Below are 10482 nucleotides of genomic sequence, written 5' to 3'. Positions count from 1 at the left end.
ATTATTTGATCTTGTATCTTGATAGTGCACATACTAAAGTGCTGGGTACAGCATCTCATGAAATCTTGTTAGCTAAATGAAGTTAAATTGGCTGAATCCATAGATCTTAAATATCGGAATGCAGACACATGGGGAGAAGGTGTCAAGTTGGAATGTGCAGACTGGCTAATCAGATAAGGAGGGGGATCAGTTTAACTCTGTTTTTTTTGGGCCATCTTCACTAATAGCATCTGAAGGGATAAGCAGCATGTTAATGAAATCTTCAAAGCACTGGAAAGAGTAATAATAAACAAAGAATCTTAAAGAGATATGAGAGATGTGCTGATAAAAGTTAGGAAATTAGAGATGAAAATATTCCTCAGATCACTCAGATCTCAAATGCTTAATTCGAAAGAAAAGGAAAATGACTGAGTAAGATGGAATGTTCAGATTTTAAAAGGATGCTAGGGATCCATGCTAAATACTCAGGAAGGGTTATTACAGCCCCGAAGGAAAGTAGGGGTCCTATCATGTGCATTCAGCCTCATTTAAAAAAAATGAAAGAGGAGAAATGCATCTCTAGTCTTAGAGAAAGGACTGTGGGTGGCACAACAATTAAAGTCCTTGACTGCTAAGCACAGAGTGGGCAGCTCAAACTCAGCCGCTTCTCCATCAACAAAAAGATCTGGAGATCCACCCCTCTAGTGATCCTAGGCTGAAGAATCCTGGGGGTAGTTTGATTCGGTCCTGGAGTGTTTCTGTGAGTTTGGATCAACTCCCCAACAAACACCAACCAGTTTTAGAGTGGAAAAATACTTGCATAACATGAGAGCAAATGGAGAATGCAGAAGAAAAGATTGGTCGTAAACACTTGCTTAACATGAGAGTAAATGGAGAATGCAGAAGAAAAGATTGGTCATCTTAAATACCCAACACATTTATACCATTAAATGTTTGTAGTAAAGCAACAACAACAACAAAATATGAGACTAATAATAAGTATTATATTTAAAAGGCTTCTTAAGTCCCCAAAGAATAAAATAGGTACTGTATTAGAAAATGTACAAATTACTTACTCCTGAATAAAGACAAAAAGCAAATCAGTAATATATGAAAAATTTAAACATTATTTAAAAATTTTAAAAAAGGACATAACATTTTTTACCTAGATAATAGAACAAGGACACTATTATCTAACGCTGGTAGAAATAATATTAATAACTGAGGCTCATGATCCAAAAAATCCTCACTTCCCCTGTGTCCGTTCTGACTCAGGAAGACCCTGGTGTGCTAGCGGGTTACAAGTTGGCCTGCTAACCACCAAGTCAGCAGTTGGAAACCACCAGCCACTCCACAGGAGACAGAAGAGGCTTTCTACTCCTGCAGAGTTAGTCTTGGAAACCCACAAGAAAAGTTCTACCTTGTCCTGTAGGGTGGCTGTGAGGCTCACAGTCGAGTACTTAATATGTAACTTTTAGGCATGAATACTTGGAAAGTAGGGTAAAAAGAATAGTATGAAATTAGAGTAGGCTGGTTTGTAATTACTAAGAGAGCCTAGAATTTCAGTGGATAAGTTTATCAGTGTAAGAGTCCTGGCCAGGTGTCCACATTAGGTGAAACAGTTCTCCCGGGCCATCAAAAGACATATCCATTCAACCATCTTTTTGCTCTACCTGTCCCTGTGCACTATCATCATCCATTTACAGCGGGAGCAGGCGAACATGTGTGCAGGAGAATGACTGAAAGGTTACTGTCGCCTATTCCTGAATGTGACATGAAGCAGTTCGCGTCAGATGCCACAGGAGAGGCTAGTCATTGGATGATCCTAAGTACAAGGAGGCTGGGAAGCATAATCTAGCTGTCTGCTCCAAGAAGGGAAGTACAGAATTTGACAGTCGCCTGGAAATCTCTCCCACTGACTAGTTAAGGTACTGTTCAGAAATTAAGTCCATTTTCTGGAGTTGAGTGGTGATCAGTCCTATAAGTGAATTAATAAACTCACGTGTATCCATTGATCAGGTGATCTCTCATAACATTTATCATTTAATCCTATGACATCTCTCTGAAGAAAACAAGACACAGAGATGCCTGTAAAATGTCTTCAATCAGGCAGCTACCGGATGCTAGAATTGAACGCAGGTCAACTTGATACCACAGTCTAGTTCTTTATTCTTTGATCTAGACCATACCGGCTAGAGCAGATCCACAGGGAATTGAGAAGCTCCATCTTCCTTTAAAACAGCCACATACAACCATGACTCACTTTCAAGTCAACATTTACTCAGAACTTACTATTTGCTGAGCTCTCAACTAGTCAAATTAACATGCACTATGTCTTTTAATACCTTTAGCAACCAATAGAGGAAAGCATTTTTCATTCCTACAATGTGTAAACTTGGCAAAAGTCACATGGGTGGAAGCAGATTGCAAAGCCCAGACCCATCACGATTGACACCATGTCTCCTCAGTGAGGGTTCATACTACAAGATTTTTGAAAGAGGTGAAACCCATGCTCCAACGCCAAAGAATTTATGAATTGGCGGGGAAGACAAAACACTCGCCTGCACATACCCGCTTGTTGCTTATTCTTAAGTGCCCTCCAGTCAACCCCACAATTCATGCCAACCCCGTATACAATGCAATGAAGAGCTGCAAAATGCTGCGTCATCCTTCTGATTGGTCGTAGATTGGGTCCGTTTAATCCACAGGATTGTCATGGGCTGATATTTGGAAGTAGTTAGCGGGTCTTTTTTCCAAGTCCACCTTAGGCTGGTTGCTCCGCTGACGTTTGCTCAGTACCATAACAGCATACAAGGCCCAGTGACGGCTGATGGGGCGCTACATGTCTAGCCCTGACGGGGAATTGAATCCAGGCTTTCTGTATGGAAGGTGGGGACTACTTACTACAGCTAACCCACCACTTCCCCTGCCCATACACAAATAAACTAAGTGCTAAAGCTGAAGGTTATGGAAAGAGCACCAGTGATTTGCATTTCAGAGGAGGCCAACAATAATGTATACTGGACCTGGGGAGGAGAGATCCCTGGAGTCAGAATTTGAAATAAGTGTGTGAAGAGAAACATGGGAGGCTGGAAGAGAGTAAAACAGACGGAGGCTTCCGCCTGTGGGAGATCAGAGGCATCAGACCAGGGGCAGTCACAGGGTTTTCGGACCCCCAAGGGCAAGTCCTATGGATGATTGATTATCCAGACAAACAAACAAGCAAGCCAACAAAACGCTGAACAAATACCAGATTCATGAGGTCCTGCCTCGATTATTTTCTCTTTCAGTGTGAGTGATCTGAATTCTAACTTGTTTCTGGCTGAAGGATTCCAATTCTTGGTTTGAAATACCTTTCCCCACTTTTTTTTATGAATGTGCAAATGTTATAATGCAAAGGTGAACTGAAAAGCTCTTTGTCTTCAGAGACTGGAATATATTGCCCTAATATTAGTTGGTGTTATTACTCTTGTAACAGCTGTTTTCCGATTAATATATGTGCAGTTTACTTTGTTTAGCCAGGCTTATAACAAGAGATCTTACTGGAATGGAGAGTAGAGACCTTGGGGAGAAAGGAAGAAGAGAGTTCCTTGACTCCAAAATTCTAATTTTAATGTGTGGCCCAATTGTCTTCTGTCCCAGAAAGGGCATGCATACATTCATAAGGAAAATTCCCCAGCCTTGTGGGGTAGGGTGTGGGTGGGGAGTAGAAGGGTTATTAACAGAAAAGGATACTGTTTATTATTTATTTTACAAACAAGATATTCTAAAATTCCTTTCAACTAAAAAAGGATGGTTTTAGGGGAAAATGTCTCCTAAGGTATTAGCATGTTTCAACCCTAAAGCAGCCTATCTTAAATCAGGACTATTGTACTGTTGAACAAAGCTATGATATTTGTCTTCATACTCGTATGGATCATATTTTGTTCTGAGTGGCATTTTGACTGGCACCATGAGCATGCTGGATCCTGACCGGGTATGTTGTTATTGTTGCTAGGTGTTGTTGAGCTGACTTCAACTTCCATGTCCAACAGCGTGAGAAGACCCTGTCATGCACCACCCTCACAATTGTCCTTATGTTTGAGCCAGTTGTTGCCGCCACTGTATCTATCCATGTCTATCCATCTCAGCACATAACTATACATGATCAGTGAGGTGCTAGCTACTTATTGTCCAGTTCAGCTTGATTTCCAAAAATTGGAAGATGCCCTTTCCCACTTACAAGAGAGAACTTCCTTTTTCTATTTGTTGCAGGTGCTTAATAAATATTTCGCTCCAAGCATGAACCAGAAACTCTTCTGTCAGGAATACAGCCACAAACCAAAAATAAGGAAATACAACAAACAAACTAGACTATAAGGTATTTTACTTTCTGTGAAGCAAAATAATTCAGGACATGAGGGTAAGGGAAATGGATGGATGCTCTTTAGAATGGTTTCATTTCGGAAGTCTCTGAGAACTAAAACTTGAGACAGAAGAACTTGAATTGAGCTGAGCAAACAAGTTATGTGGCTATTCAGAGAAATGCCATAAGAGCTCATACAAAAGTCTGAGGGAGGAATATACTTGGAGTGTCTGAGAAACAATAGGAAAGGCAATATGGCAATATGGCTGACAAAGAGTGACTGATGGGTATTCTGGCAGGAGGTGGGCCAGAGAGGTTATATGAGGCTCGTTCCATAGGGGTCAACTTCACCACGAGCATGAAACCTAGTGGCTGTGTCTAGAGCAGTCAGAAGGAGGAAGAATCACTCTCATCACAACGCTGATTTGGGGGAAGTACATCTGACCGCCACACTCCCACATATTTTTACCAATACTGACACCAGAGGTCCTGCACTCGCCGCTTCTCTGTTGGGTTCCATAATGTGTTGCAAAGGCCACATAAAACTGAAAGACCACGTCAACGATTACGAAGTTTATCAGGGAAGCAACAGGCTGCAGTCCTAGATCAGAAATAAGTTGCAATAATAGCAATAATGACAGTAATAGCTCGAGATGCATTGTGTCAATCGGGGCAACTTCCAGCCAAGACAGCTCTCAGCTCTGTACCCAAAGGCAGGCTGTGCATCTTTGTCAATTTAGCATTCTTCCAATTCTTGCCCACTTGGGCGGTGCTACAACTCTTGAATGGCACTGGCAAGTGCCCAGACACACTTCAGTCCATCAGCAAGGCTCCTGTCCAAAGGTACCAAGCTTTCTTTCTGACTGCACCTGCCAGGCTCTGTGCAACCGCCCCCCCCCCCCCGTCCCCTTCTGGTGCTGGGCCGGATTCTGTCTGCGTGTGAAGCTTGCCTGTCAGACTGTGCTGTCGCCAGTGTTCCAGCCCCATTTGTCTCCTGAGTCTAGGCAAGTCGCAGTACCGAGACTCCAAGTCCCCAGGACACGCTCTGCTCCAGGTTCTGCTTTGTGATGGGAAGGCGCTCCTCCTCAACTTCAGTAAGATTAGCCGCGTTATAAGCCTACACCTATCACCCAGACCACAAATGAATCCTTCATCTCATAAGCCACAGCATACGATGTCGCATACTAATTAACCAATTACTGCAAGGGTTTTCAATACTTTATTTGCATAGTAAAATATCCATTTCCCTTGTAAGACTGATCATCTTGGCAGCATTACATGCCTACAGCCAGAAAGGGCATCTAAAAAGAGAAACCATGGCAATGGAGAGTGTATAGAGCAGAGAAATAATACTTTCTCATTTATTTTTGAAAAAGTACTTATTGTTGCAATTTAACGGATAAACGGTGGTAGCTAAGAGGGAAGACGGTAGTCTAAAGCCCGTTGCTGAGAGGAGAGATCCAAACCAAGAACAACAAGCTCTTGTTATCAAATTCATTCCAATTCATAGACACCCTGCAGGACAGAGTAGATCTAGCGTCGGGGTTTCTGAGACTTGAAATCCTTACTGAAGCAGACAGCTTCCTCTTTCTCCCACAGAGCAACAGGTGGGTTCGAACTGCTGGCCTTGGCGTCAGCAGTTCAATATGAAGCCCACCACACTGCCCAGAGCTCCTTAAGAGTAGAGACAGAAACAACAACAACAACAATAAAAGGTCATTTTCTGGATAGATTTGAGAGAGAAATGGAAAGAATATGTTAGTGGGTTCAATTTCATTCACTCACTGCCGACTCAGACCTGTCCCTGTGAGTTCCCAAAACTGTGCATCTTTACGGCAATACAAAGCCTAGTCTTTGTCAGTGGTGGGTGGTTTCCAACTGCGACCACTTGTAACCATTATGCCATCAAGGGATGAATGCACCTTTGGGGAACTGAATAACTGAAAATACAGACTTTGGATTTGAATGGGCTGAATAAGTGGCAGGGGAGCACGTTTAAGTGGAACTCTCCATCCACATGCTAACTTTGAGATGCTGATTAGATACACAAGTGGAAGTGATGGATGGATGATAAGATCCTGGAATCACCGTTCAGAAGACAAGTCAGAGCTGAAGTCATCAGAGCAGAACATAGACGATTGAACAGCCTAAATGTACTGAGGCAAGTACGCCACCAGAGAATAAAGGAGCTCTTTCAAGAAAGGACTCACACGGCTTTCTAGTGCTGCGATTTTTTAATTAAAAATAAAGGAAATCAAAGGAGAATGAAAAGTAGCAGTAATCAGTGACTTAGAAAGAAGTCTAGGAGAGGTAAGTATCCCGGAAGCTAAATGCAAAAGCGGCATCTGGGAGGACACAGAAATCAGAAGCAGGCAAATAGTAGCCATGGTTTCAAGAAGAGACAGGAAAAAGGAAACTTCTCAGATTTGATGTCCGTTGATTCAATTACTTGCTCTGAGGATTGCTTAACGAGGGTGCAATTAAATGCTACTTGATGACGAAGCTCATCCTCCACCTCACCCATCTTCTCATTGGACGTGAGAGCTGGTGCCTCTGTCCTCTTATAGTTTCTAGTTACTTCCAACCAAGGAGGAATACCAAGCAACATTTCAAAGGAGGGGATGATCTTCACTTAATTGAGGCTTTCCTTATGCAACATCATCCTGATCAGGTTATCATTGCTGGCATTCTCCTAATTTGATCATTTCTGTAGGGTCCACACGTGACCTTGAACTAAGATTTGTGGGTAGATAGTAGGTTTTAGAGCTGACAGTAATCTAAGGTTCGGTATCCTCTTTTCTATTTTAACACACGAGTAAACAGGCGGAAGAGCTTGCATAGCAAGTACCTAGCAGAGCTGAAACCTAAGAACGCCTGTACTATTCATCTGGAATACCTGCTCTTCATTGCGCCTCTGCTTCTGATTTACTTGGTAAAACTGGTGGTACAAACAGTTAAGCAATTGGCTACTAGCTGAGAGGCTTGCGGTTCAAACCCACCCAGAGGAAATTCAAATGACAAGATGAACGATCTACTTCCAAAAGCTCCCAACCTTGAAGACCACATAGAGAAGTTCGACTCCGTGCACAGGAAACCCACAAGAATTATCGTCAGCTCCCCTTGAGGACAACTGCACACAATAACACAACCACATGTCTGGTTTACGCCCAGTAAAATACACTTTATTTAATATAAAGAAAAATAAATATTAGCTGCTTATATTTATAAGGAAAATATGTGTAAATCTTATAAAAAATCTTTATGCCATTCGTCTCTCAGAACAGGAATTTTTTTTAATCTCACACTTTTTAAACTCCTTCTTTAAAGGTGAGCGTATTTTAAATGACACTATCCTCATTTTCACCCAAGAATTTCTCTCAGTGTCTGCTGTGATACAGAGTTTTGTACGTGTTTTAGTTTTAGTTTGGTACTTGGGATACGAAGGTGGGGGTGGAGGATAAATATAGCTGTTGCTTTCATTACAAAAATAAGATACAATGCTTCAATGTTTATATTCTATCTACAAAGTCAGGCTTTGAATTACTTGGGTCAGTGAGCTTGATTTTTAACTACATTGTATTTATATTTGGCAAATACCTGAAAGAGAGAAACTGAGCTCCCTCCATTACGTTTGCTGCTTGTGAATTTTTGACATTTTTATCCAGGTCAAATCATTGCATTTATAGAATACTTATGAATATTCTCCTTGGGCTTCCTTGGTCATGTTTTCCTGTATCAGAATACTACTGCAGGTACTATTACCAGAGTTTTCCTTTCATGGATTTGTGATTCAAATAGTTAACAATTTTTGATGAGGTAAATGAAAAGTGAGGTCTGTGTTTCTTCTCAACCAGCGTCACTGGGCGAGGCTCCCTTCACCTCCTGACGGGCTCTCCATTTCATTCCTCAGTGCAGCCACAACCAGAGTAGTGGGTTTTGGAGTCCTGGAAATTGCACTCCACCAATAGTTTTGGTTAATGCATGTTTTTTGTTCTAGTTTAGGATTTTATCTCATCATAAAACGTTCATTATCTTTCAGTGACTTTTTCAGAGACTGTATCTCCAAGACCAACAGGATCATGTTAACAACTTTATGAGGGTTGAGCTTTCCTGAGAACCTCATGATTTCCAACAGCTCAGCAAACATCAATTTAGAGCTGCCGTCTTCCTTTGCAATATAACAAGTACTTTTAGAAGCTAAATTTTCGTTTTGAAATTCACGGGAACAAGACAGCAGATTTCTAGTGCCTGGTATGACTGCTCTAAATATCACATGCAAATACCCGCAGACAGGGAGGAAAAACCGCAAAGCAGCAACAGCTCTATGAGCTAAAACAGGGACGCTTTATGAACGAGACACTAAGGTCTGGGGCAGAGAGAAAGTCTATTAAGTAATCTAAGGGCCAGTTGCTGTTTGGTGCAGATGTTAAGTGCTCAGATCCTAACCCAAAGTTCGGTGTTTCAAATTCACCCAGAGGGACCGAGGCATCAGCCCCCGGAAGACCCTGTGGAGCGCAGGTCTGTCTGAGACACATGGGTTGCCGTGCAGTTGGATCTACTGCTTTGGCTTGCTTATTTTGATTATGAGCATCTCCTTTGTCTTATCTCATATTTATTTCTTCTTCAAATCTGTCATTTTTGTTTTTAAGATCAAGAATAAATAATGAATAAATATGAATTAAGATAAAACTCCATCCATATTACCTGCTTTTAGTTTCTTAAACACTAACCCCTGAGCCGTCGCTAAGTTAATACCTCCTCAACTTTAAATTTCCACCTGGAAATGAATCTTTTCACCATGTATTCTATGATGTCCCGTGTGGGGCAAACCCTTCGGAGAGTTCTTAGAATGTGATAGTGTAGCACTTGACTAGCATCATGCCTTGTTTCATTGAACCTCCCCATATCAGATTTGGCTGTATGCATTAGCCAGAACAAGGCTCCAGGAATTGACAGAATGCCCATTGAAACGTGTCAGAACGCTAAAGAAGCATTGGAAGCACTCATTCATCTTTGCCAGGAAATTTGGGAGACAGATACCTGGCCAACTGACTGGAAGACCTTCGTATTTGTGTCCATTCCAAAGAAGGGAGCCCAAGAGAATGCTCAAACTTTAGAAAGATACCTGGATAACACACACACACACACACACACACACACACACACACACACACACACGTAGACTTTTGCTCCAGATCATCTAACAATTATTGCAGCAGAAAATGACAGAGGTTCAGGCTGGATTCAGAAGAGAATGGGTCACATACAAAGTACTCAATGAATATTGGTTGAAAAACTGAAGTGTACTTATTAAAGGAGAGGATTAAAAAACATTCTTGAGGTTTATCATGTGGTAAATGATGGGGGTACCCACCCCCAAATGATGCTAATTTGCTTTTTTGATGTGAGGGGATAGTGCATTTGGAGTTCATTTCACCTGGTCATATTGTTAACCAATCTTTCTATTTAGATGTTCTGAAAAGATTGCCTTACAGTGTGCAACAAAAAAGGCCTGATTTGTAGCAGATGGGGGACTGGCTTTGCCACCACCACAATGTATCTGCTCATGCAGCCATCTCAGTGCGCCAGTTTTGGGCAAAATACAACGTGCCTCTCTTGCCTCATGCACCTTACTCTCCTGACCTCACTCCACAGGACTTCTTTTTGTTTCCTCGGATGAAGAGGGACATGAAAGGATAGTGATCTGAGGACATAGAAGAGGGGAAGAAAAACATGAGGGAGGCCAGCCATCCAAACAAATGAGTTGGAAAAATGTTTCCAAGAATGTAATTGCAGATTTGACCAATGTATTACGTATAATGGAGAGTACTTTAAAGGTGATAGGTTATTTTGTGTAAAAATTTAAAACATAGTTTGGGGGGCAATTGGTTTTTTTTGGGGGGGTACCCCCTCATATGACAGTTCAGACTTGCTTGGACTCAGAGTGTTTGATTCAAATCTCATATTGGACACTTTCTAGTTTAACTGACTCTGGGTGGTGGTGGTAGGTGGAATAGAGCTGACTATGTTGACGACGTCAAAGCAGAATGACACCCTGTCCAGTCCTGCACCATGCTCACAACCATTGCTCTTTGTTGAGCCCATTATGTCAGCCACTGTGTGAACCTGTCTCATTGAGCACTTCCTCCTATTCCCTT

The sequence above is a fragment of the Echinops telfairi genome, unplaced genomic scaffold, assembly GCF_000313985.2.
Source record: "Echinops telfairi isolate 266 unplaced genomic scaffold, ASM31398v2 ScPeMD7_443;HRSCAF=831, whole genome shotgun sequence".
Taxonomy (NCBI): Eukaryota; Metazoa; Chordata; class Mammalia; order Afrosoricida; family Tenrecidae; genus Echinops; species Echinops telfairi.
Note: the sequence above shows the minus strand (reverse complement) of the source record.